At 46.7% G+C, this 25,585-nt stretch overlaps 20 non-coding genes across 20 annotated transcripts; all 20 read right to left on the bottom strand.

Moving 5' to 3' along the window:
- Window positions 1-150: 150 nt before the first annotated feature.
- LOC142284403 (U2 spliceosomal RNA) lies at window positions 151-341 on the bottom strand. The gene has a single exon (XR_012745912.1). It is a non-coding gene; the product is annotated as a U2 spliceosomal RNA (small nuclear RNA).
- Window positions 342-1,458: 1,117 nt separating this feature from the next.
- On the bottom strand, window positions 1,459-1,649 carry LOC142284405 (U2 spliceosomal RNA). The gene has a single exon (XR_012745914.1). It is a non-coding gene; the product is annotated as a U2 spliceosomal RNA (small nuclear RNA).
- Window positions 1,650-2,766: 1,117 nt separating this feature from the next.
- On the bottom strand, window positions 2,767-2,957 carry LOC142284406 (U2 spliceosomal RNA). Its single transcript, XR_012745915.1, has one exon. It is a non-coding gene; the product is annotated as a U2 spliceosomal RNA (small nuclear RNA).
- A 1,117-nt stretch (window positions 2,958-4,074) lies between these two features.
- On the bottom strand, window positions 4,075-4,265 carry LOC142284407 (U2 spliceosomal RNA). Its single transcript, XR_012745916.1, has one exon. It is a non-coding gene; the product is annotated as a U2 spliceosomal RNA (small nuclear RNA).
- Window positions 4,266-5,383: 1,118 nt separating this feature from the next.
- On the bottom strand, window positions 5,384-5,574 carry LOC142284409 (U2 spliceosomal RNA). Its single transcript, XR_012745917.1, has one exon. It is a non-coding gene; the product is annotated as a U2 spliceosomal RNA (small nuclear RNA).
- A 1,117-nt stretch (window positions 5,575-6,691) lies between these two features.
- Window positions 6,692-6,882, bottom strand: LOC142284410 (U2 spliceosomal RNA). Its single transcript, XR_012745918.1, has one exon. It is a non-coding gene; the product is annotated as a U2 spliceosomal RNA (small nuclear RNA).
- Window positions 6,883-7,999: 1,117 nt separating this feature from the next.
- Window positions 8,000-8,190, bottom strand: LOC142284411 (U2 spliceosomal RNA). Its single transcript, XR_012745919.1, has one exon. It is a non-coding gene; the product is annotated as a U2 spliceosomal RNA (small nuclear RNA).
- Window positions 8,191-9,307: 1,117 nt separating this feature from the next.
- Window positions 9,308-9,498, bottom strand: LOC142284412 (U2 spliceosomal RNA). The gene has a single exon (XR_012745920.1). It is a non-coding gene; the product is annotated as a U2 spliceosomal RNA (small nuclear RNA).
- Window positions 9,499-10,615: 1,117 nt separating this feature from the next.
- LOC142284413 (U2 spliceosomal RNA) lies at window positions 10,616-10,806 on the bottom strand. Its single transcript, XR_012745921.1, has one exon. It is a non-coding gene; the product is annotated as a U2 spliceosomal RNA (small nuclear RNA).
- Window positions 10,807-11,923: 1,117 nt separating this feature from the next.
- LOC142284414 (U2 spliceosomal RNA) lies at window positions 11,924-12,114 on the bottom strand. The gene has a single exon (XR_012745922.1). It is a non-coding gene; the product is annotated as a U2 spliceosomal RNA (small nuclear RNA).
- Window positions 12,115-13,231: 1,117 nt separating this feature from the next.
- LOC142284415 (U2 spliceosomal RNA) lies at window positions 13,232-13,422 on the bottom strand. The gene has a single exon (XR_012745923.1). It is a non-coding gene; the product is annotated as a U2 spliceosomal RNA (small nuclear RNA).
- Window positions 13,423-14,540: 1,118 nt separating this feature from the next.
- LOC142284417 (U2 spliceosomal RNA) lies at window positions 14,541-14,731 on the bottom strand. Its single transcript, XR_012745925.1, has one exon. It is a non-coding gene; the product is annotated as a U2 spliceosomal RNA (small nuclear RNA).
- Window positions 14,732-15,848: 1,117 nt separating this feature from the next.
- On the bottom strand, window positions 15,849-16,039 carry LOC142284418 (U2 spliceosomal RNA). The gene has a single exon (XR_012745926.1). It is a non-coding gene; the product is annotated as a U2 spliceosomal RNA (small nuclear RNA).
- A 1,117-nt stretch (window positions 16,040-17,156) lies between these two features.
- LOC142284419 (U2 spliceosomal RNA) lies at window positions 17,157-17,347 on the bottom strand. The gene has a single exon (XR_012745927.1). It is a non-coding gene; the product is annotated as a U2 spliceosomal RNA (small nuclear RNA).
- A 1,117-nt stretch (window positions 17,348-18,464) lies between these two features.
- Window positions 18,465-18,655, bottom strand: LOC142284420 (U2 spliceosomal RNA). Its single transcript, XR_012745928.1, has one exon. It is a non-coding gene; the product is annotated as a U2 spliceosomal RNA (small nuclear RNA).
- A 1,117-nt stretch (window positions 18,656-19,772) lies between these two features.
- On the bottom strand, window positions 19,773-19,963 carry LOC142284421 (U2 spliceosomal RNA). Its single transcript, XR_012745929.1, has one exon. It is a non-coding gene; the product is annotated as a U2 spliceosomal RNA (small nuclear RNA).
- Window positions 19,964-21,080: 1,117 nt separating this feature from the next.
- On the bottom strand, window positions 21,081-21,271 carry LOC142284276 (U2 spliceosomal RNA). The gene has a single exon (XR_012745798.1). It is a non-coding gene; the product is annotated as a U2 spliceosomal RNA (small nuclear RNA).
- Window positions 21,272-22,388: 1,117 nt separating this feature from the next.
- On the bottom strand, window positions 22,389-22,579 carry LOC142284277 (U2 spliceosomal RNA). The gene has a single exon (XR_012745799.1). It is a non-coding gene; the product is annotated as a U2 spliceosomal RNA (small nuclear RNA).
- Window positions 22,580-23,696: 1,117 nt separating this feature from the next.
- On the bottom strand, window positions 23,697-23,887 carry LOC142284278 (U2 spliceosomal RNA). The gene has a single exon (XR_012745801.1). It is a non-coding gene; the product is annotated as a U2 spliceosomal RNA (small nuclear RNA).
- A 1,117-nt stretch (window positions 23,888-25,004) lies between these two features.
- On the bottom strand, window positions 25,005-25,195 carry LOC142284279 (U2 spliceosomal RNA). Its single transcript, XR_012745802.1, has one exon. It is a non-coding gene; the product is annotated as a U2 spliceosomal RNA (small nuclear RNA).
- Window positions 25,196-25,585: the final 390 nt, after the last annotated feature.

A 25,585-nucleotide genomic window follows, 5' to 3' on the forward strand; every position in this document is an offset into this window, starting at 1 on the left:
GCAGAGTTGGTGAAGTTGAGTGGTGATGAGTTTGCTATTTGGATGAATAAAGCAAGTAAAAAGTGTGTTAGATAAAAATTCATTTCAATTCGCTAATCGGGCTAATATGAATCAGGTGAATCGAGTTCTGCTTTTGGAAACTGGGTTAAGAAGGGGTGCACCGTTCCTGGAGGTACTGCAATACCAGGTCAATGCGTGGAGTGGACAGAGCAAGCTCTTTTTCCATCTCCCTGTTCTAAAAATCCATTTAATATATGGTCCCCAGATAGGGGACGTATCAGATATTAAACTGATAAGAACAGATACTACACTTGATCTTAGCCAAAAGGCCGAGAAGCGATAACCAGAATTGGTTTGGGCCTCGAGTGGCACCCTGGCCTATGCCGGACACATCTTAGGGAGAGAGAGCGAGAGGGAGACAAACCCACGCCTACACAAGACATTTTGTCACCCAAGCCAACCCTTGAAAAGGCTGCTTTGCAGAGCAAAAACAAGAAGAATGGTGCGTTTTGCAGCCGCCGCCCACTGCAATGAATCTGAATAACTCCTCCTTTAGGGCGCAAGCAACTCCCCTCCCCCTTGCAGTCTTTCCAATTCACGATACAAAAAGACGGACAGGACAGGTTGCCTGACTTTCCGTCACTGCCACCCTTTGCCATCCTTACCCGTAGAAAGCCCTTTCATCATCCCCAAACCCTAATCTTTTCCCTTTCCTTCCCAGCCCCCAAACCCTGCCCTCTGTACCTTTCTCACCACCCGCTTCCCTTCTCCTGTCATCCCCCTACCACCCGGGAAAAAAAGAGATTGCCCCCTCCTTCCACTAGCCCACCCTCCCACCCAAAGAACAACTTCTTCTGCGCAGCTTGTTTTCTAGGCAGCAGCGCTATTGTGATGTCATCGGGGGGCATTGTGACAAGCCGCCAGTGTTCCGTCTCTTCATGTTGTGCACTGTTCAAACCGAAAATACATCAACAGGCAGGCTACAGAAAAGCTTACTAACAAAGGTTAGAGAGGGGCTTTCTCAGAGGGCTTTTTACAGTTTGTCTATTCCCAATTAGCCGGTTTAGTATACTTAATGAAAGTACTAATTCTTTCATAGGCCGCCCATTCTTAGTATTTGACGTTCAGGTAACAACAGGTAACTTTATTTGGAGTGGAAGCAGAGAGATAACACCAGATGCCAATTGTAGATCCTCTCACACCTGTGGTCACTGCAGCATCTGACTCCACTTTGTCCAAAAGGGATCTATTCCATTCAATTACACATGATCTAGATTAGACTGACAACAAGATACTGCACGGGACATAGCAGAGTTGGTGAAGTTGAGTGGTGATGAGTTTGCTATTTGGATGAATAAAGCAAGTAAAAAGTGTGTTAGATAAAAATTCATTTCAATTCGCTAATCGGGCTAATATGAATCAGGTGAATCGAGTTCTGCTTTTGGAAACTGGGTTAAGAAGGGGTGCACCGTTCCTGGAGGTACTGCAATACCAGGTCAATGCGTGGAGTGGACAGAGCAAGCTCTTTTTCCATCTCCCTGTTCTAAAAATCCATTTAATATATGGTCCCCAGATAGGGGACGTATCAGATATTAAACTGATAAGAACAGATACTACACTTGATCTTAGCCAAAAGGCCGAGAAGCGATAACCAGAATTGGTTTGGGCCTCGAGTGGCACCCTGGCCTATGCCGGACACATCTTAGGGAGAGAGAGCGAGAGGGAGACAAACCCACGCCTACACAAGACATTTTGTCACCCAAGCCAACCCTTGAAAAGGCTGCTTTGCAGAGCAAAAACAAGAAGAATGGTGCGTTTTGCAGCCGCCGCCCACTGCAATGAATCTGAATAACTCCTCCTTTAGGGCGCAAGCAACTCCCCTCCCCCTTGCAGTCTTTCCAATTCACGATACAAAAAGACGGACAGGACAGGTTGCCTGACTTTCCGTCACTGCCACCCTTTGCCATCCTTACCCGTAGAAAGCCCTTTCATCATCCCCAAACCCTAATCTTTTCCCTTTCCTTCCCAGCCCCCAAACCCTGCCCTCTGTACCTTTCTCACCACCCGCTTCCCTTCTCCTGTCATCCCCCTACCACCCGGGAAAAAAAGAGATTGCCCCCTCCTTCCACTAGCCCACCCTCCCACCCAAAGAACAACTTCTTCTGCGCAGCTTGTTTTCTAGGCAGCAGCGCTATTGTGATGTCATCGGGGGGCATTGTGACAAGCCGCCAGTGTTCCGTCTCTTCATGTTGTGCACTGTTCAAACCGAAAATACATCAACAGGCAGGCTACAGAAAAGCTTACTAACAAAGGTTAGAGAGGGGCTTTCTCAGAGGGCTTTTTACAGTTTGTCTATTCCCAATTAGCCGGTTTAGTATACTTAATGAAAGTACTAATTCTTTCATAGGCCGCCCATTCTTAGTATTTGACGTTCAGGTAACAACAGGTAACTTTATTTGGAGTGGAAGCAGAGAGATAACACCAGATGCCAATTGTAGATCCTCTCACACCTGTGGTCACTGCAGCATCTGACTCCACTTTGTCCAAAAGGGATCTATTCCATTCAATTACACATGATCTAGATTAGACTGACAACAAGATACTGCACGGGACATAGCAGAGTTGGTGAAGTTGAGTGGTGATGAGTTTGCTATTTGGATGAATAAAGCAAGTAAAAAGTGTGTTAGATAAAAATTCATTTCAATTCGCTAATCGGGCTAATATGAATCAGGTGAATCGAGTTCTGCTTTTGGAAACTGGGTTAAGAAGGGGTGCACCGTTCCTGGAGGTACTGCAATACCAGGTCAATGCGTGGAGTGGACAGAGCAAGCTCTTTTTCCATCTCCCTGTTCTAAAAATCCATTTAATATATGGTCCCCAGATAGGGGACGTATCAGATATTAAACTGATAAGAACAGATACTACACTTGATCTTAGCCAAAAGGCCGAGAAGCGATAACCAGAATTGGTTTGGGCCTCGAGTGGCACCCTGGCCTATGCCGGACACATCTTAGGGAGAGAGAGCGAGAGGGAGACAAACCCACGCCTACACAAGACATTTTGTCACCCAAGCCAACCCTTGAAAAGGCTGCTTTGCAGAGCAAAAACAAGAAGAATGGTGCGTTTTGCAGCCGCCGCCCACTGCAATGAATCTGAATAACTCCTCCTTTAGGGCGCAAGCAACTCCCCTCCCCCTTGCAGTCTTTCCAATTCACGATACAAAAAGACGGACAGGACAGGTTGCCTGACTTTCCGTCACTGCCACCCTTTGCCATCCTTACCCGTAGAAAGCCCTTTCATCATCCCCAAACCCTAATCTTTTCCCTTTCCTTCCCAGCCCCCAAACCCTGCCCTCTGTACCTTTCTCACCACCCGCTTCCCTTCTCCTGTCATCCCCCTACCACCCGGGAAAAAAAGAGATTGCCCCCTCCTTCCACTAGCCCACCCTCCCACCCAAAGAACAACTTCTTCTGCGCAGCTTGTTTTCTAGGCAGCAGCGCTATTGTGATGTCATCGGGGGGCATTGTGACAAGCCGCCAGTGTTCCGTCTCTTCATGTTGTGCACTGTTCAAACCGAAAATACATCAACAGGCAGGCTACAGAAAAGCTTACTAACAAAGGTTAGAGAGGGGCTTTCTCAGAGGGCTTTTTACAGTTTGTCTATTCCCAATTAGCCGGTTTAGTATACTTAATGAAAGTACTAATTCTTTCATAGGCCGCCCATTCTTAGTATTTGACGTTCAGGTAACAACAGGTAACTTTATTTGGAGTGGAAGCAGAGAGATAACACCAGATGCCAATTGTAGATCCTCTCACACCTGTGGTCACTGCAGCATCTGACTCCACTTTGTCCAAAAGGGATCTATTCCATTCAATTACACATGATCTAGATTAGACTGACAACAAGATACTGCACGGGACATAGCAGAGTTGGTGAAGTTGAGTGGTGATGAGTTTGCTATTTGGATGAATAAAGCAAGTAAAAAGTGTGTTAGATAAAAATTCATTTCAATTCGCTAATCGGGCTAATATGAATCAGGTGAATCGAGTTCTGCTTTTGGAAACTGGGTTAAGAAGGGGTGCACCGTTCCTGGAGGTACTGCAATACCAGGTCAATGCGTGGAGTGGACAGAGCAAGCTCTTTTTCCATCTCCCTGTTCTAAAAATCCATTTAATATATGGTCCCCAGATAGGGGACGTATCAGATATTAAACTGATAAGAACAGATACTACACTTGATCTTAGCCAAAAGGCCGAGAAGCGATAACCAGAATTGGTTTGGGCCTCGAGTGGCACCCTGGCCTATGCCGGACACATCTTAGGGAGAGAGAGCGAGAGGGAGACAAACCCACGCCTACACAAGACATTTTGTCACCCAAGCCAACCCTTGAAAAGGCTGCTTTGCAGAGCAAAAACAAGAAGAATGGTGCGTTTTGCAGCCGCCGCCCACTGCAATGAATCTGAATAACTCCTCCTTTAGGGCGCAAGCAACTCCCCTCCCCCTTGCAGTCTTTCCAATTCACGATACAAAAAGACGGACAGGACAGGTTGCCTGACTTTCCGTCACTGCCACCCTTTGCCATCCTTACCCGTAGAAAGCCCTTTCATCATCCCCAAACCCTAATCTTTTCCCTTTCCTTCCCAGCCCCCAAACCCTGCCCTCTGTACCTTTCTCACCACCCGCTTCCCTTCTCCTGTCATCCCCCTACCACCCGGGAAAAAAAGAGATTGCCCCCTCCTTCCACTAGCCCACCCTCCCACCCAAAGAACAACTTCTTCTGCGCAGCTTGTTTTCTAGGCAGCAGCGCTATTGTGATGTCATCGGGGGGCATTGTGACAAGCCGCCAGTGTTCCGTCTCTTCATGTTGTGCACTGTTCAAACCGAAAATACATCAACAGGCAGGCTACAGAAAAGCTTACTAACAAAGGTTAGAGAGGGGCTTTCTCAGAGGGCTTTTTACAGTTTGTCTATTCCCAATTAGCCGGTTTAGTATACTTAATGAAAGTACTAATTCTTTCATAGGCCGCCCATTCTTAGTATTTGACGTTCAGGTAACAACAGGTAACTTTATTTGGAGTGGAAGCAGAGAGATAACACCAGATGCCAATTGTAGATCCTCTACACACCTGTGGTCACTGCAGCATCTGACTCCACTTTGTCCAAAAGGGATCTATTCCATTCAATTACACATGATCTAGATTAGACTGACAACAAGATACTGCACGGGACATAGCAGAGTTGGTGAAGTTGAGTGGTGATGAGTTTGCTATTTGGATGAATAAAGCAAGTAAAAAGTGTGTTAGATAAAAATTCATTTCAATTCGCTAATCGGGCTAATATGAATCAGGTGAATCGAGTTCTGCTTTTGGAAACTGGGTTAAGAAGGGGTGCACCGTTCCTGGAGGTACTGCAATACCAGGTCAATGCGTGGAGTGGACAGAGCAAGCTCTTTTTCCATCTCCCTGTTCTAAAAATCCATTTAATATATGGTCCCCAGATAGGGGACGTATCAGATATTAAACTGATAAGAACAGATACTACACTTGATCTTAGCCAAAAGGCCGAGAAGCGATAACCAGAATTGGTTTGGGCCTCGAGTGGCACCCTGGCCTATGCCGGACACATCTTAGGGAGAGAGAGCGAGAGGGAGACAAACCCACGCCTACACAAGACATTTTGTCACCCAAGCCAACCCTTGAAAAGGCTGCTTTGCAGAGCAAAAACAAGAAGAATGGTGCGTTTTGCAGCCGCCGCCCACTGCAATGAATCTGAATAACTCCTCCTTTAGGGCGCAAGCAACTCCCCTCCCCCTTGCAGTCTTTCCAATTCACGATACAAAAAGACGGACAGGACAGGTTGCCTGACTTTCCGTCACTGCCACCCTTTGCCATCCTTACCCGTAGAAAGCCCTTTCATCATCCCCAAACCCTAATCTTTTCCCTTTCCTTCCCAGCCCCCAAACCCTGCCCTCTGTACCTTTCTCACCACCCGCTTCCCTTCTCCTGTCATCCCCCTACCACCCGGGAAAAAAAGAGATTGCCCCCTCCTTCCACTAGCCCACCCTCCCACCCAAAGAACAACTTCTTCTGCGCAGCTTGTTTTCTAGGCAGCAGCGCTATTGTGATGTCATCGGGGGGCATTGTGACAAGCCGCCAGTGTTCCGTCTCTTCATGTTGTGCACTGTTCAAACCGAAAATACATCAACAGGCAGGCTACAGAAAAGCTTACTAACAAAGGTTAGAGAGGGGCTTTCTCAGAGGGCTTTTTACAGTTTGTCTATTCCCAATTAGCCGGTTTAGTATACTTAATGAAAGTACTAATTCTTTCATAGGCCGCCCATTCTTAGTATTTGACGTTCAGGTAACAACAGGTAACTTTATTTGGAGTGGAAGCAGAGAGATAACACCAGATGCCAATTGTAGATCCTCTCACACCTGTGGTCACTGCAGCATCTGACTCCACTTTGTCCAAAAGGGATCTATTCCATTCAATTACACATGATCTAGATTAGACTGACAACAAGATACTGCACGGGACATAGCAGAGTTGGTGAAGTTGAGTGGTGATGAGTTTGCTATTTGGATGAATAAAGCAAGTAAAAAGTGTGTTAGATAAAAATTCATTTCAATTCGCTAATCGGGCTAATATGAATCAGGTGAATCGAGTTCTGCTTTTGGAAACTGGGTTAAGAAGGGGTGCACCGTTCCTGGAGGTACTGCAATACCAGGTCAATGCGTGGAGTGGACAGAGCAAGCTCTTTTTCCATCTCCCTGTTCTAAAAATCCATTTAATATATGGTCCCCAGATAGGGGACGTATCAGATATTAAACTGATAAGAACAGATACTACACTTGATCTTAGCCAAAAGGCCGAGAAGCGATAACCAGAATTGGTTTGGGCCTCGAGTGGCACCCTGGCCTATGCCGGACACATCTTAGGGAGAGAGAGCGAGAGGGAGACAAACCCACGCCTACACAAGACATTTTGTCACCCAAGCCAACCCTTGAAAAGGCTGCTTTGCAGAGCAAAAACAAGAAGAATGGTGCGTTTTGCAGCCGCCGCCCACTGCAATGAATCTGAATAACTCCTCCTTTAGGGCGCAAGCAACTCCCCTCCCCCTTGCAGTCTTTCCAATTCACGATACAAAAAGACGGACAGGACAGGTTGCCTGACTTTCCGTCACTGCCACCCTTTGCCATCCTTACCCGTAGAAAGCCCTTTCATCATCCCCAAACCCTAATCTTTTCCCTTTCCTTCCCAGCCCCCAAACCCTGCCCTCTGTACCTTTCTCACCACCCGCTTCCCTTCTCCTGTCATCCCCCTACCACCCGGGAAAAAAAGAGATTGCCCCCTCCTTCCACTAGCCCACCCTCCCACCCAAAGAACAACTTCTTCTGCGCAGCTTGTTTTCTAGGCAGCAGCGCTATTGTGATGTCATCGGGGGGCATTGTGACAAGCCGCCAGTGTTCCGTCTCTTCATGTTGTGCACTGTTCAAACCGAAAATACATCAACAGGCAGACTACAGAAAAGCTTACTAACAAAGGTTAGAGAGGGGCTTTCTCAGAGGGCTTTTTACAGTTTGTCTATTCCCAATTAGCCGGTTTAGTATACTTAATGAAAGTACTAATTCTTTCATAGGCCGCCCATTCTTAGTATTTGACGTTCAGGTAACAACAGGTAACTTTATTTGGAGTGGAAGCAGAGAGATAACACCAGATGCCAATTGTAGATCCTCTCACACCTGTGGTCACTGCAGCATCTGACTCCACTTTGTCCAAAAGGGATCTATTCCATTCAATTACACATGATCTAGATTAGACTGACAACAAGATACTGCACGGGACATAGCAGAGTTGGTGAAGTTGAGTGGTGATGAGTTTGCTATTTGGATGAATAAAGCAAGTAAAAAGTGTGTTAGATAAAAATTCATTTCAATTCGCTAATCGGGCTAATATGAATCAGGTGAATCGAGTTCTGCTTTTGGAAACTGGGTTAAGAAGGGGTGCACCGTTCCTGGAGGTACTGCAATACCAGGTCAATGCGTGGAGTGGACAGAGCAAGCTCTTTTTCCATCTCCCTGTTCTAAAAATCCATTTAATATATGGTCCCCAGATAGGGGACGTATCAGATATTAAACTGATAAGAACAGATACTACACTTGATCTTAGCCAAAAGGCCGAGAAGCGATAACCAGAATTGGTTTGGGCCTCGAGTGGCACCCTGGCCTATGCCGGACACATCTTAGGGAGAGAGAGCGAGAGGGAGACAAACCCACGCCTACACAAGACATTTTGTCACCCAAGCCAACCCTTGAAAAGGCTGCTTTGCAGAGCAAAAACAAGAAGAATGGTGCGTTTTGCAGCCGCCGCCCACTGCAATGAATCTGAATAACTCCTCCTTTAGGGCGCAAGCAACTCCCCTCCCCCTTGCAGTCTTTCCAATTCACGATACAAAAAGACGGACAGGACAGGTTGCCTGACTTTCCGTCACTGCCACCCTTTGCCATCCTTACCCGTAGAAAGCCCTTTCATCATCCCCAAACCCTAATCTTTTCCCTTTCCTTCCCAGCCTCCAAACCCTGCCCTCTGTACCTTTCTCACCACCCGCTTCCCTTCTCCTGTCATCCCCCTACCACCCGGGAAAAAAAGAGATTGCCCCCTCCTTCCACTAGCCCACCCTCCCACCCAAAGAACAACTTCTTCTGCGCAGCTTGTTTTCTAGGCAGCAGCGCTATTGTGATGTCATCGGGGGGCATTGTGACAAGCCGCCAGTGTTCCGTCTCTTCATGTTGTGCACTGTTCAAACCGAAAATACATCAACAGGCAGGCTACAGAAAAGCTTACTAACAAAGGTTAGAGAGGGGCTTTCTCAGAGGGCTTTTTACAGTTTGTCTATTCCCAATTAGCCGGTTTAGTATACTTAATGAAAGTACTAATTCTTTCATAGGCCGCCCATTCTTAGTATTTGACGTTCAGGTAACAACAGGTAACTTTATTTGGAGTGGAAGCAGAGAGATAACACCAGATGCCAATTGTAGATCCTCTCACACCTGTGGTCACTGCAGCATCTGACTCCACTTTGTCCAAAAGGGATCTATTCCATTCAATTACACATGATCTAGATTAGACTGACAACAAGATACTGCACGGGACATAGCAGAGTTGGTGAAGTTGAGTGGTGATGAGTTTGCTATTTGGATGAATAAAGCAAGTAAAAAGTGTGTTAGATAAAAATTCATTTCAATTCGCTAATCGGGCTAATATGAATCAGGTGAATCGAGTTCTGCTTTTGGAAACTGGGTTAAGAAGGGGTGCACCGTTCCTGGAGGTACTGCAATACCAGGTCAATGCGTGGAGTGGACAGAGCAAGCTCTTTTTCCATCTCCCTGTTCTAAAAATCCATTTAATATATGGTCCCCAGATAGGGGACGTATCAGATATTAAACTGATAAGAACAGATACTACACTTGATCTTAGCCAAAAGGCCGAGAAGCGATAACCAGAATTGGTTTGGGCCTCGAGTGGCACCCTGGCCTATGCCGGACACATCTTAGGGAGAGAGAGCGAGAGGGAGACAAACCCACGCCTACACAAGACATTTTGTCACCCAAGCCAACCCTTGAAAAGGCTGCTTTGCAGAGCAAAAACAAGAAGAATGGTGCGTTTTGCAGCCGCCGCCCACTGCAATGAATCTGAATAACTCCTCCTTTAGGGCGCAAGCAACTCCCCTCCCCCTTGCAGTCTTTCCAATTCACGATACAAAAAGACGGACAGGACAGGTTGCCTGACTTTCCGTCACTGCCACCCTTTGCCATCCTTACCCGTAGAAAGCCCTTTCATCATCCCCAAACCCTAATCTTTTCCCTTTCCTTCCCAGCCCCCAAACCCTGCCCTCTGTACCTTTCTCACCACCCGCTTCCCTTCTCCTGTCATCCCCCTACCACCCGGGAAAAAAAGAGATTGCCCCCTCCTTCCACTAGCCCACCCTCCCACCCAAAGAACAACTTCTTCTGCGCAGCTTGTTTTCTAGGCAGCAGCACTATTGTGATGTCATCGGGGGGCATTGTGACAAGCCGCCAGTGTTCCGTCTCTTCATGTTGTGCACTGTTCAAACCGAAAATACATCAACAGGCAGGCTACAGAAAAGCTTACTAACAAAGGTTAGAGAGGGGCTTTCTCAGAGGGCTTTTTACAGTTTGTCTATTCCCAATTAGCCGGTTTAGTATACTTAATGAAAGTACTAATTCTTTCATAGGCCGCCCATTCTTAGTATTTGACGTTCAGGTAACAACAGGTAACTTTATTTGGAGTGGAAGCAGAGAGATAACACCAGATGCCAATTGTAGATCCTCTCACACCTGTGGTCACTGCAGCATCTGACTCCACTTTGTCCAAAAGGGATCTATTCCATTCAATTACACATGATCTAGATTAGACTGACAACAAGATACTGCACGGGACATAGCAGAGTTGGTGAAGTTGAGTGGTGATGAGTTTGCTATTTGGATGAATAAAGCAAGTAAAAAGTGTGTTAGATAAAAATTCATTTCAATTCGCTAATCGGGCTAATATGAATCAGGTGAATCGAGTTCTGCTTTTGGAAACTGGGTTAAGAAGGGGTGCACCGTTCCTGGAGGTACTGCAATACCAGGTCAATGCGTGGAGTGGACAGAGCAAGCTCTTTTTCCATCTCCCTGTTCTAAAAATCCATTTAATATATGGTCCCCAGATAGGGGACGTATCAGATATTAAACTGATAAGAACAGATACTACACTTGATCTTAGCCAAAAGGCCGAGAAGCGATAACCAGAATTGGTTTGGGCCTCGAGTGGCACCCTGGCCTATGCCGGACACATCTTAGGGAGAGAGAGCGAGAGGGAGACAAACCCACGCCTACACAAGACATTTTGTCACCCAAGCCAACCCTTGAAAAGGCTGCTTTGCAGAGCAAAAACAAGAAGAATGGTGCGTTTTGCAGCCGCCGCCCACTGCAATGAATCTGAATAACTCCTCCTTTAGGGCGCAAGCAACTCCCCTCCCCCTTGCAGTCTTTCCAATTCACGATACAAAAAGACGGACAGGACAGGTTGCCTGACTTTCCGTCACTGCCACCCTTTGCCATCCTTACCCGTAGAAAGCCCTTTCATCATCCCCAAACCCTAATCTTTTCCCTTTCCTTCCCAGCCCCCAAACCCTGCCCTCTGTACCTTTCTCACCACCCGCTTCCCTTCTCCTGTCATCCCCCTACCACCCGAGAAAAAAAGAGATTGCCCCCTCCTTCCACTAGCCCACCCTCCCACCCAAAGAACAACTTCTTCTGCGCAGCTTGTTTTCTAGGCAGCAGCGCTATTGTGATGTCATCGGGGGGCATTGTGACAAGCCGCCAGTGTTCCGTCTCTTCATGTTGTGCACTGTTCAAACCGAAAATACATCAACAGGCAGGCTACAGAAAAGCTTACTAACAAAGGTTAGAGAGGGGCTTTCTCAGAGGGCTTTTTACAGTTTGTCTATTCCCAATTAGCCGGTTTAGTATACTTAATGAAAGTACTAATTCTTTCATAGGCCGCCCATTCTTAGTATTTGACGTTCAGGTAACAACAGGTAACTTTATTTGGAGTGGAAGCAGAGAGATAACACCAGATGCCAATTGTAGATCCTCTCACACCTGTGGTCACTGCAGCATCTGACTCCACTTTGTCCAAAAGGGATCTATTCCATTCAATTACACATGATCTAGATTAGACTGACAACAAGATACTGCACGGGACATAGCAGAGTTGGTGAAGTTGAGTGGTGATGAGTTTGCTATTTGGATGAATAAAGCAAGTAAAAAGTGTGTTAGATAAAAATTCATTTCAATTCGCTAATCGGGCTAATATGAATCAGGTGAATCGAGTTCTGCTTTTGGAAACTGGGTTAAGAAGGGGTGCACCGTTCCTGGAGGTACTGCAATACCAGGTCAATGCGTGGAGTGGACAGAGCAAGCTCTTTTTCCATCTCCCTGTTCTAAAAATCCATTTAATATATGGTCCCCAGATAGGGGACGTATCAGATATTAAACTGATAAGAACAGATACTACACTTGATCTTAGCCAAAAGGCCGAGAAGCGATAACCAGAATTGGTTTGGGCCTCGAGTGGCACCCTGGCCTATGCCGGACACATCTTAGGGAGAGAGAGCGAGAGGGAGACAAACCCACGCCTACACAAGACATTTTGTCACCCAAGCCAACCCTTGAAAAGGCTGCTTTGCAGAGCAAAAACAAGAAGAATGGTGCGTTTTGCAGCCGCCGCCCACTGCAATGAATCTGAATAACTCCTCCTTTAGGGCGCAAGCAACTCCCCTCCCCCTTGCAGTCTTTCCAATTCACGATACAAAAAGACGGACAGGACAGGTTGCCTGACTTTCCGTCACTGCCACCCTTTGCCATCCTTACCCGTAGAAAGCCCTTTCATCATCCCCAAACCCTAATCTTTTCCCTTTCCTTCCCAGCCCCCAAACCCTGCCCTCTGTACCTTTCTCACCACCCGCTTCCCTTCTCCTGTCATCCCCCTACCACCCGGGAAAAAAAGAGATTGCCCCCTCCTTCCACTAGCCCACCCTCCCACCCAAAGAACAACTTCTTCTGCGCAGCTTGTTTTCTAGGCAGCAGCGCTATTGTGATGTCATCGGGGGGCATTGTGACAAGCCGCCAGTGTTCCGTCTCTTCATGTTGTGCACTGTTCAAACCGAAAATACATCAACAGGCAGGCTACAGAAAAGCTTACTAACAAAGGTTAGAGAGGGGCTTTCTCAGAGGGCTTTTTACAGTTTGTCTATTCCCAATTAGCCGGTTTAGTATACTTAATGAAAGTACTAATTCTTTCATAGGCCGCCCATTCTTAGTATTTGACGTTCAGGTAACAACAGGTAACTTTATTTGGAGTGGAAGCAGAGAGATAACACCAGATGCCAATTGTAGATCCTCTCACACCTGTGGTCACTGCAGCATCTGACTCCACTTTGTCCAAAAGGGATCTATTCCATTCAATTACACATGATCTAGATTAGACTGACAACAAGATACTGCACGGGACATAGCAGAGTTGGTGAAGTTGAGTGGTGATGAGTTTGCTATTTGGATGAATAAAGCAAGTAAAAAGTGTGTTAGATAAAAATTCATTTCAATTCGCTAATCGGGCTAATATGAATCAGGTGAATCGAGTTCTGCTTTTGGAAACTGGGTTAAGAAGGGGTGCACCGTTCCTGGAGGTACTGCAATACCAGGTCAATGCGTGGAGTGGACAGAGCAAGCTCTTTTTCCATCTCCCTGTTCTAAAAATCCATTTAATATATGGTCCCCAGATAGGGGACGTATCAGATATTAAACTGATAAGAACAGATACTACACTTGATCTTAGCCAAAAGGCCGAGAAGCGATAACCAGAATTGGTTTGGGCCTCGAGTGGCACCCTGGCCTATGCCGGACACATCTTAGGGAGAGAGAGCGAGAGGGAGACAAACCCACGCCTACACAAGACATTTTGTCACCCAAGCCAACCCTTGAAAAGGCTGCTTTGCAGAGCAAAAACAAGAAGAATGGTGCGTTTTGCAGCCGCCGCCCACTGCAATGAATCTGAATAACTCCTCCTTTAGGGCGCAAGCAACTCCCCTCCCCCTTGCAGTCTTTCCAATTCACGATACAAAAAGACGGACAGGACAGGTTGCCTGACTTTCCGTCACTGCCACCCTTTGCCATCCTTACCCGTAGAAAGCCCTTTCATCATCCCCAAACCCTAATCTTTTCCCTTTCCTTCCCAGCCCCCAAACCCTGCCCTCTGTACCTTTCTCACCACCCGCTTCCCTTCTCCTGTCATCCCCCTACCACCCGGGAAAAAAAGAGATTGCCCCCTCCTTCCACTAGCCCACCCTCCCACCCAAAGAACAACTTCTTCTGCGCAGCTTGTTTTCTAGGCAGCAGCGCTATTGTGATGTCATCGGGGGGGCATTGTGACAAGCCGCCAGTGTTCCGTCTCTTCATGTTGTGCACTGTTCAAACCGAAAATACATCAACAGGCAGGCTACAGAAAAGCTTACTAACAAAGGTTAGAGAGGGGCTTTCTCAGAGGGCTTTTTACAGTTTGTCTATTCCCAATTAGCCGGTTTAGTATACTTAATGAAAGTACTAATTCTTTCATAGGCCGCCCATTCTTAGTATTTGACGTTCAGGTAACAACAGGTAACTTTATTTGGAGTGGAAGCAGAGAGATAACACCAGATGCCAATTGTAGATCCTCTCACACCTGTGGTCACTGCAGCATCTGACTCCACTTTGTCCAAAAGGGATCTATTCCATTCAATTACACATGATCTAGATTAGACTGACAACAAGATACTGCACGGGACATAGCAGAGTTGGTGAAGTTGAGTGGTGATGAGTTTGCTATTTGGATGAATAAAGCAAGTAAAAAGTGTGTTAGATAAAAATTCATTTCAATTCGCTAATCGGGCTAATATGAATCAGGTGAATCGAGTTCTGCTTTTGGAAACTGGGTTAAGAAGGGGTGCACCGTTCCTGGAGGTACTGCAATACCAGGTCAATGCGTGGAGTGGACAGAGCAAGCTCTTTTTCCATCTCCCTGTTCTAAAAATCCATTTAATATATGGTCCCCAGATAGGGGACGTATCAGATATTAAACTGATAAGAACAGATACTACACTTGATCTTAGCCAAAAGGCCGAGAAGCGATAACCAGAATTGGTTTGGGCCTCGAGTGGCACCCTGGCCTATGCCGGACACATCTTAGGGAGAGAGAGCGAGAGGGAGACAAACCCACGCCTACACAAGACATTTTGTCACCCAAGCCAACCCTTGAAAAGGCTGCTTTGCAGAGCAAAAACAAGAAGAATGGTGCGTTTTGCAGCCGCCGCCCACTGCAATGAATCTGAATAACTCCTCCTTTAGGGCGCAAGCAACTCCCCTCCCCCTTGCAGTCTTTCCAATTCACGATACAAAAAGACGGACAGGACAGGTTGCCTGACTTTCCGTCACTGCCACCCTTTGCCATCCTTACCCGTAGAAAGCCCTTTCATCATCCCCAAACCCTAATCTTTTCCCTTTCCTTCCCAGCCCCCAAACCCTGCCCTCTGTACCTTTCTCACCACCCGCTTCCCTTCTCCTGTCATCCCCCTACCACCCGGGAAAAAAAGAGATTGCCCCCTCCTTCCACTAGCCCACCCTCCCACCCAAAGAACAACTTCTTCTGCGCAGCTTGTTTTCTAGGCAGCAGCGCTATTGTGATGTCATCGGGGGGCATTGTGACAAGCCGCCAGTGTTCCGTCTCTTCATGTTGTGCACTGTTCAAACCGAAAATACATCAACAGGCAGGCTACAGAAAAGCTTACTAACAAAGGTTAGAGAGGGGCTTTCTCAGAGGGCTTTTTACAGTTTGTCTATTCCCAATTAGCCGGTTTAGTATACTTAATGAAAGTACTAATTCTTTCATAGGCCGCCCATTCTTAGTATTTGACGTTCAGGTAACAACAGGTAACTTTATTTGGAGTGGAAGCAGAGAGATAACACCAGATGCCAATTGTAGATCCTCTCACACCTGTGGTCACTGCAGCATCTGACTCCACTTTGTCCAAAAGGGATCTATTCCATTCAATTACACATGATCTAGATTAGACTGACAACAAGATACTGCACGGGACATAGCAGAGTTGGTGAAGTTGAGTGGTGATGAGTTTGCTATTTGGATGAATAAAGCAAGTAAAAAGTGTGTTAGATAAAAATTCATTTCAATTCGCTAATCGGGCTAATATGAATCAGGTGAATCGAGTTCTGCTTTTGGAAACTGGGTTAAGAAGGGGTGCACCGTTCCTGGAGGTACTGCAATACCAGGTCAATGCGTGGAGTGGACAGAGCAAGCTCTTTTTCCATCTCCCTGTTCTAAAAATCCATTTAATATATGGTCCCCAGATAGGGGACGTATCAGATATTAAACTGATAAGAACAGATACTACACTTGATCTTAGCCAAAAGGCCGAGAAGCGATAACCAGAATTGGTTTGGGCCTCGAGTGGCACCCTGGCCTATGCCGGACACATCTTAGGGAGAGAGAGCGAGAGGGAGACAAACCCACGCCTACACAAGACATTTTGTCACCCAAGCCAACCCTTGAAAAGGCTGCTTTGCAGAGCAAAAACAAGAAGAATGGTGCGTTTTGCAGCCGCCGCCCACTGCAATGAATCTGAATAACTCCTCCTTTAGGGCGCAAGCAACTCCCCTCCCCCTTGCAGTCTTTCCAATTCACGATACAAAAAGACGGACAGGACAGGTTGCCTGACTTTCCGTCACTGCCACCCTTTGCCATCCTTACCCGTAGAAAGCCCTTTCATCATCCCCAAACCCTAATCTTTTCCCTTTCCTTCCCAGCCCCCAAACCCTGCCCTCTGTACCTTTCTCACCACCCGCTTCCCTTCTCCTGTCATCCCCCTACCACCCGGGAAAAAAAGAGATTGCCCCCTCCTTCCACTAGCCCACCCTCCCACCCAAAGAACAACTTCTTCTGCGCAGCTTGTTTTCTAGGCAGCAGCGCTATTGTGATGTCATCGGGGGGCATTGTGACAAGCCGCCAGTGTTCCGTCTCTTCATGTTGTGCACTGTTCAAACCGAAAATACATCAACAGGCAGGCTACAGAAAAGCTTACTAACAAAGGTTAGAGAGGGGCTTTCTCAGAGGGCTTTTTACAGTTTGTCTATTCCCAATTAGCCGGTTTAGTATACTTAATGAAAGTACTAATTCTTTCATAGGCCGCCCATTCTTAGTATTTGACGTTCAGGTAACAACAGGTAACTTTATTTGGAGTGGAAGCAGAGAGATAACACCAGATGCCAATTGTAGATCCTCTCACACCTGTGGTCACTGCAGCATCTGACTCCACTTTGTCCAAAAGGGATCTATTCCATTCAATTACACATGATCTAGATTAGACTGACAACAAGATACTGCACGGGACATAGCAGAGTTGGTGAAGTTGAGTGGTGATGAGTTTGCTATTTGGATGAATAAAGCAAGTAAAAAGTGTGTTAGATAAAAATTCATTTCAATTCGCTAATCGGGCTAATATGAATCAGGTGAATCGAGTTCTGCTTTTGGAAACTGGGTTAAGAAGGGGTGCACCGTTCCTGGAGGTACTGCAATACCAGGTCAATGCGTGGAGTGGACAGAGCAAGCTCTTTTTCCATCTCCCTGTTCTAAAAATCCATTTAATATATGGTCCCCAGATAGGGGACGTATCAGATATTAAACTGATAAGAACAGATACTACACTTGATCTTAGCCAAAAGGCCGAGAAGCGATAACCAGAATTGGTTTGGGCCTCGAGTGGCACCCTGGCCTATGCCGGACACATCTTAGGGAGAGAGAGCGAGAGGGAGACAAACCCACGCCTACACAAGACATTTTGTCACCCAAGCCAACCCTTGAAAAGGCTGCTTTGCAGAGCAAAAACAAGAAGAATGGTGCGTTTTGCAGCCGCCGCCCACTGCAATGAATCTGAATAACTCCTCCTTTAGGGCGCAAGCAACTCCCCTCCCCCTTGCAGTCTTTCCAATTCACGATACAAAAAGACGGACAGGACAGGTTGCCTGACTTTCCGTCACTGCCACCCTTTGCCATCCTTACCCGTAGAAAGCCCTTTCATCATCCCCAAACCCTAATCTTTTCCCTTTCCTTCCCAGCCCCCAAACCCTGCCCTCTGTACCTTTCTCACCACCCGCTTCCCTTCTCCTGTCATCCCCCTACCACCCGGGAAAAAAAGAGATTGCCCCCTCCTTCCACTAGCCCACCCTCCCACCCAAAGAACAACTTCTTCTGCGCAGCTTGTTTTCTAGGCAGCAGCGCTATTGTGATGTCATCGGGGGGCATTGTGACAAGCCGCCAGTGTTCCGTCTCTTCATGTTGTGCACTGTTCAAACCGAAAATACATCAACAGGCAGGCTACAGAAAAGCTTACTAACAAAGGTTAGAGAGGGGCTTTCTCAGAGGGCTTTTTACAGTTTGTCTATTCCCAATTAGCCGGTTTAGTATACTTAATGAAAGTACTAATTCTTTCATAGGCCGCCCATTCTTAGTATTTGACGTTCAGGTAACAACAGGTAACTTTATTTGGAGTGGAAGCAGAGAGATAACACCAGATGCCAATTGTAGATCCTCTCACACCTGTGGTCACTGCAGCATCTGACTCCACTTTGTCCAAAAGGGATCTATTCCATTCAATTACACATGATCTAGATTAGACTGACAACAAGATACTGCACGGGACATAGCAGAGTTGGTGAAGTTGAGTGGTGATGAGTTTGCTATTTGGATGAATAAAGCAAGTAAAAAGTGTGTTAGATAAAAATTCATTTCAATTCGCTAATCGGGCTAATATGAATCAGGTGAATCGAGTTCTGCTTTTGGAAACTGGGTTAAGAAGGGGTGCACCGTTCCTGGAGGTACTGCAATACCAGGTCAATGCGTGGAGTGGACAGAGCAAGCTCTTTTTCCATCTCCCTGTTCTAAAAATCCATTTAATATATGGTCCCCAGATAGGGGACGTATCAGATATTAAACTGATAAGAACAGATACTACACTTGATCTTAGCCAAAAGGCCGAGAAGCGATAACCAGAATTGGTTTGGGCCTCGAGTGGCACCCTGGCCTATGCCGGACACATCTTAGGGAGAGAGAGCGAGAGGGAGACAAACCCACGCCTACACAAGACATTTTGTCACCCAAGCCAACCCTTGAAAAGGCTGCTTTGCAGAGCAAAAACAAGAAGAATGGTGCGTTTTGCAGCCGCCGCCCACTGCAATGAATCTGAATAACTCCTCCTTTAGGGCGCAAGCAACTCCCCTCCCCCTTGCAGTCTTTCCAATTCACGATACAAAAAGACGGACAGGACAGGTTGCCTGACTTTCCGTCACTGCCACCCTTTGCCATCCTTACCCGTAGAAAGCCCTTTCATCATCCCCAAACCCTAATCTTTTCCCTTTCCTTCCCAGCCCCCAAACCCTGCCCTCTGTACCTTTCTCACCACCCGCTTCCCTTCTCCTGTCATCCCCCTACCACCCGGGAAAAAAAGAGATTGCCCCCTCCTTCCACTAGCCCACCCTCCCACCCAAAGAACAACTTCTTCTGCGCAGCTTGTTTTCTAGGCAGCAGCGCTATTGTGATGTCATCGGGGGGCATTGTGACAAGCCGCCAGTGTTCCGTCTCTTCATGTTGTGCACTGTTCAAACCGAAAATACATCAACAGGCAGGCTACAGAAAAGCTTACTAACAAAGGTTAGAGAGGGGCTTTCTCAGAGGGCTTTTTACAGTTTGTCTATTCCCAATTAGCCGGTTTAGTATACTTAATGAAAGTACTAATTCTTTCATAGGCCGCCCATTCTTAGTATTTGACGTTCAGGTAACAACAGGTAACTTTATTTGGAGTGGAAGCAGAGAGATAACACCAGATGCCAATTGTAGATCCTCTCACACCTGTGGTCACTGCAGCATCTGACTCCACTTTGTCCAAAAGGGATCTATTCCATTCAATTACACATGATCTAGATTAGACTGACAACAAGATACTGCACGGGACATAGCAGAGTTGGTGAAGTTGAGTGGTGATGAGTTTGCTATTTGGATGAATAAAGCAAGTAAAAAGTGTGTTAGATAAAAATTCATTTCAATTCGCTAATCGGGCTAATATGAATCAGGTGAATCGAGTTCTGCTTTTGGAAACTGGGTTAAGAAGGGGTGCACCGTTCCTGGAGGTACTGCAATACCAGGTCAATGCGTGGAGTGGACAGAGCAAGCTCTTTTTCCATCTCCCTGTTCTAAAAATCCATTTAATATATGGTCCCCAGATAGGGGACGTATCAGATATTAAACTGATAAGAACAGATACTACACTTGATCTTAGCCAAAAGGCCGAGAAGCGATAACCAGAATTGGTTTGGGCCTCGAGTGGCACCCTGGCCTATGCCGGACACATCTTAGGGAGAGAGAGCGAGAGGGAGACAAACCCACGCCTACACAAGACATTTTGTCACCCAAGCCAACCCTTGAAAAGGCTGCTTTGCAGAGCAAAAACAAGAAGAATGGTGCGTTTTGCAGCCGCCGCCCACTGCAATGAATCTGAATAACTCCTCCTTTAGGGCGCAAGCAACTCCCCTCCCCCTTGCAGTCTTTCCAATTCACGATACAAAAAGACGGACAGGACAGGTTGCCTGACTTTCCGTCACTGCCACCCTTTGCCATCCTTACCCGTAGAAAGCCCTTTCATCATCCCCAAACCCTAATCTTTTCCCTTTCCTTCCCAGCCCCCAAACCCTGCCCTCTGTACCTTTCTCACCACCCGCTTCCCTTCTCCTGTCATCCCCCTACCACCCGGGAAAAAAAGAGATTGCCCCCTCCTTCCACTAGCCCACCCTCCCACCCAAAGAACAACTTCTTCTGCGCAGCTTGTTTTCTAGGCAGCAGCGCTATTGTGATGTCATCGGGGGGCATTGTGACAAGCCGCCAGTGTTCCGTCTCTTCATGTTGTGCACTGTTCAAACCGAAAATACATCAACAGGCAGGCTACAGAAAAGCTTACTAACAAAGGTTAGAGAGGGGCTTTCTCAGAGGGCTTTTTACAGTTTGTCTATTCCCAATTAGCCGGTTTAGTATACTTAATGAAAGTACTAATTCTTTCATAGGCCGCCCATTCTTAGTATTTGACGTTCAGGTAACAACAGGTAACTTTATTTGGAGTGGAAGCAGAGAGATAACACCAGATGCCAATTGTAGATCCTCTCACACCTGTGGTCACTGCAGCATCTGACTCCACTTTGTCCAAAAGGGATCTATTCCATTCAATTACACATGATCTAGATTAGACTGACAACAAGATACTGCACGGGACATAGCAGAGTTGGTGAAGTTGAGTGGTGATGAGTTTGCTATTTGGATGAATAAAGCAAGTAAAAAGTGTGTTAGATAAAAATTCATTTCAATTCGCTAATCGGGCTAATATGAATCAGGTGAATCGAGTTCTGCTTTTGGAAACTGGGTTAAGAAGGGGTGCACCGTTCCTGGAGGTACTGCAATACCAGGTCAATGCGTGGAGTGGACAGAGCAAGCTCTTTTTCCATCTCCCTGTTCTAAAAATCCATTTAATATATGGTCCCCAGATAGGGGACGTATCAGATATTAAACTGATAAGAACAGATACTACACTTGATCTTAGCCAAAAGGCCGAGAAGCGATAACCAGAATTGGTTTGGGCCTCGAGTGGCACCCTGGCCTATGCCGGACACATCTTAGGGAGAGAGAGCGAGAGGGAGACAAACCCACGCCTACACAAGACATTTTGTCACCCAAGCCAACCCTTGAAAAGGCTGCTTTGCAGAGCAAAAACAAGAAGAATGGTGCGTTTTGCAGCCGCCGCCCACTGCAATGAATCTGAATAACTCCTCCTTTAGGGCGCAAGCAACTCCCCTCCCCCTTGCAGTCTTTCCAATTCACGATACAAAAAGACGGACAGGACAGGTTGCCTGACTTTCCGTCACTGCCACCCTTTGCCATCCTTACCCGTAGAAAGCCCTTTCATCATCCCCAAACCCTAATCTTTTCCCTTTCCTTCCCAGCCCCCAAACCCTGCCCTCTGTACCTTTCTCACCACCCGCTTCCCTTCTCCTGTCATCCCCCTACCACCCGGGAAAAAAAGAGATTGCCCCCTCCTTCCACTAGCCCACCCTCCCACCCAAAGAACAACTTCTTCTGCGCAGCTTGTTTTCTAGGCAGCAGCGCTATTGTGATGTCATCGGGGGGCATTGTGACAAGCCGCCAGTGTTCCGTCTCTTCATGTTGTGCACTGTTCAAACCGAAAATACATCAACAGGCAGGCTACAGAAAAGCTTACTAACAAAGGTTAGAGAGGGGCTTTCTCAGAGGGCTTTTTACAGTTTGTCTATTCCCAATTAGCCGGTTTAGTATACTTAATGAAAGTACTAATTCTTTCATAGGCCGCCCATTCTTAGTATTTGACGTTCAGGTAACAACAGGTAACTTTATTTGGAGTGGAAGCAGAGAGATAACACCAGATGCCAATTGTAGATCCTCTCACACCTGTGTTCACTGCAGCATCTGACTCCACTTTGTCCAAAAGGGATCTATTCCATTCAATTACACATGATCTAGATTAGACTGACAACAAGATACTGCACGGGACATAGCAGAGTTGGTGAAGTTGAGTGGTGATGAGTTTGCTATTTGGATGAATAAAGCAAGTAAAAAGTGTGTTAGATAAAAATTCATTTCAATTCGCTAATCGGGCTAATATGAATCAGGTGAATCGAGTTCTGCTTTTGGAAACTGGGTTAAGAAGGGGTGCACCGTTCCTGGAGGTACTGCAATACCAGGTCAATGCGTGGAGTGGACAGAGCAAGCTCTTTTTCCATCTCCCTGTTCTAAAAATCCATTTAATATATGGTCCCCAGATAGGGGACGTATCAGATATTAAACTGATAAGAACAGATACTACACTTGATCTTAGCCAAAAGGCCGAGAAGCGATAACCAGAATTGGTTTGGGCCTCGAGTGGCACCCTGGCCTATGCCGGACACATCTTAGGGAGAGAGAGCGAGAGGGAGACAAACCCACGCCTACACAAGACATTTTGTCACCCAAGCCAACCCTTGAAAAGGCTGCTTTGCAGAGCAAAAACAAGAAGAATGGTGCGTTTTGCAGCCGCCGCCCACTGCAATGAATCTGAATAACTCCTCCTTTAGGGCGCAAGCAACTCCCCTCCCCCTTGCAGTCTTTCCAATTCACGATACAAAAAGACGGACAGGACAGGTTGCCTGACTTTCCGTCACTGCCACCCTTTGCCATCCTTACCCGTAGAAAGCCCTTTCATCATCCCCAAACCCTAATCTTTTCCCTTTCCTTCCCAGCCCCCAAACCCTGCCCTCTGTACCTTTCTCACCACCCGCTTCCCTTCTCCTGTCATCCCCCTACCACCCGGGAAAAAAAGAGATTGCCCCCTCCTTCCACTAGCCCACCCTCCCACCCAAAGAACAACTTCTTCTGCGCAGCTTGTTTTCTAGGCAGCAGCGCTATTGTGATGTCATCGGGGGGCATTGTGACAAGCCGCCAGTGTTCCGTCTCTTCATGTTGTGCACTGTTCAAACCGAAAATACATCAACAGGCAGGCTACAGAAAAGCTTACTAACAAAGGTTAGAGAGGGGCTTTCTCAGAGGGCTTTTTACAGTTTGTCTATTCCCAATTAGCCGGTTTAGTATACTTAATGAAAGTACTAATTCTTTCATAGGCCGCCCATTCTTAGTATTTGACGTTCAGGTAACAACAGGTAACTTTATTTGGAGTGGAAGCAGAGAGATAACACCAGATGCCAATTGTAGATCCTCTCACACCTGTGGTCACTGCAGCATCTGACTCCACTTTGTCCAAAAGGGATCTATTCCATTCAATTACACATGATCTAGATTAGACTGACAACAAGATACTGCACGGGACATAGCAGAGTTGGTGAAGTTGAGTGGTGATGAGTTTGCTATTTGGATGAATAAAGCAAGTAAAAAGTGTGTTAGATAAAAATTCATTTCAATTCGCTAATCGGGCTAATATGAATCAGGTGAATCGAGTTCTGCTTTTGGAAACTGGGTTAAGAAGGGGTGCACCGTTCCTGGAGGTACTGCAATACCAGGTCAATGCGTGGAGTGGACAGAGCAAGCTCTTTTTCCATCTCCCTGTTCTAAAAATCCATTTAATATATGGTCCCCAGATAGGGGACGTATCAGATATTAAACTGATAAGAACAGATACTACACTTGATCTTAGCCAAAAGGCCGAGAAGCGATAACCAGAATTGGTTTGGGCCTCGAGTGGCACCCTGGCCTATGCCGGACACATCTTAGGGAGAGAGAGCGAGAGGGAGACAAACCCACGCCTACACAAGACATTTTGTCACCCAAGCCAACCCTTGAAAAGGCTGCTTTGCAGAGCAAAAACAAGAAGAATGGTGCGTTTTGCAGCCGCCGCCCACTGCAATGAATCTGAATAACTCCTCCTTTAGGGCGCAAGCAACTCCCCTCCCCCTTGCAGTCTTTCCAATTCACGATACAAAAAGACGGACAGGACAGGTTGCCTGACTTTCCGTCACTGCCACCCTTTGCCATCCTTACCCGTAGAAAGCCCTTTCATCATCCCCAAACCCTAATCTTTTCCCTTTCCTTCCCAGCCCCCAAACCCTGCCCTCTGTACCTTTCTCACCACCCGCTTCCCTTCTCCTGTCATCCCCCTACCACCCGGGAAAAAAAGAGATTGCCCCCTCCTTCCACTAGCCCACCCTCCCACCCAAAGAACAACTTCTTCTGCGCAGCTTGTTTTCTAGGCAGCAGCGCTATTGTGATGTCATCGGGGGGCATTGTGACAAGCCGCCAGTGTTCCGTCTCTTCATGTTGTGCACTGTTCAAACCGAAAATACATCAACAGGCAGGCTACAGAAAAGCTTACTAACAAAGGTTAGAGAGGGGCTTTCTCAGAGGGCTTTTTACAGTTTGTCTATTCCCAATTAGCCGGTTTAGTATACTTAATGAAAGTACTAATTCTTTCATAGGCCGCCCATTCTTAGTATTTGACGTTCAGGTAACAACAGGTAACTTTATTTGGAGTGGAAGCAGAGAGATAACACCAGATGCCAATTGTAGATCCTCTCACACCTGTGGTCACTGCAGCATCTGACTCCACTTTGTCCAAAAGGGATCTATTCCATTCAATTACACATGATCTAGATTAGACTGACAACAAGATACTGCACGGGACATAGCAGAGTTGGTGAAGTTGAGTGGTGATGAGTTTGCTATTTGGATGAATAAAGCAAGTAAAAAGTGTGTTAGATAAAAATTCATTTCAATTCGCTAATCGGGCTAATATGAATCAGGTGAATCGAGTTCTGCTTTTGGAAACTGGGTTAAGAAGGGGTGCACCGTTCCTGGAGGTACTGCAATACCAGGTCAATGCGTGGAGTGGACAGAGCAAGCTCTTTTTCCATCTCCCTGTTCTAAAAATCCATTTAATATATGGTCCCCAGATAGGGGACGTATCAGATATTAAACTGATAAGAACAGATACTACACTTGATCTTAGCCAAAAGGCCGAGAAGCGATAACCAGAATTGGTTTGGGCCTCGAGTGGCACCCTGGCCTATGCCGGACACATCTTAGGGAGAGAGAGCGAGAGGGAGACAAACCCACGCCTACACAAGACATTTTGTCACCCAAGCCAACCCTTGAAAAGGCTGCTTTGCAGAGCAAAAACAAGAAGAATGGTGCGTTTTGCAGCCGCCGCCCACTGCAATGAATCTGAATAACTCCTCCTTTAGGGCGCAAGCAACTCCCCTCCCCCTTGCAGTCTTTCCAATTCACGATACAAAAAGACGGACAGGACAGGTTGCCTGACTTTCCGTCACTGCCACCCTTTGCCATCCTTACCCGTAGAAAGCCCTTTCATCATCCCCAAACCCTAATCTTTTCCCTTTCCTTCCCAGCCCCCAAACC

The sequence above is a fragment of the Anomaloglossus baeobatrachus genome, unplaced genomic scaffold (genome assembly GCF_048569485.1).
Source record: "Anomaloglossus baeobatrachus isolate aAnoBae1 unplaced genomic scaffold, aAnoBae1.hap1 Scaffold_569, whole genome shotgun sequence".
NCBI classification, from domain to species: domain Eukaryota; kingdom Metazoa; phylum Chordata; class Amphibia; order Anura; family Aromobatidae; genus Anomaloglossus; species Anomaloglossus baeobatrachus.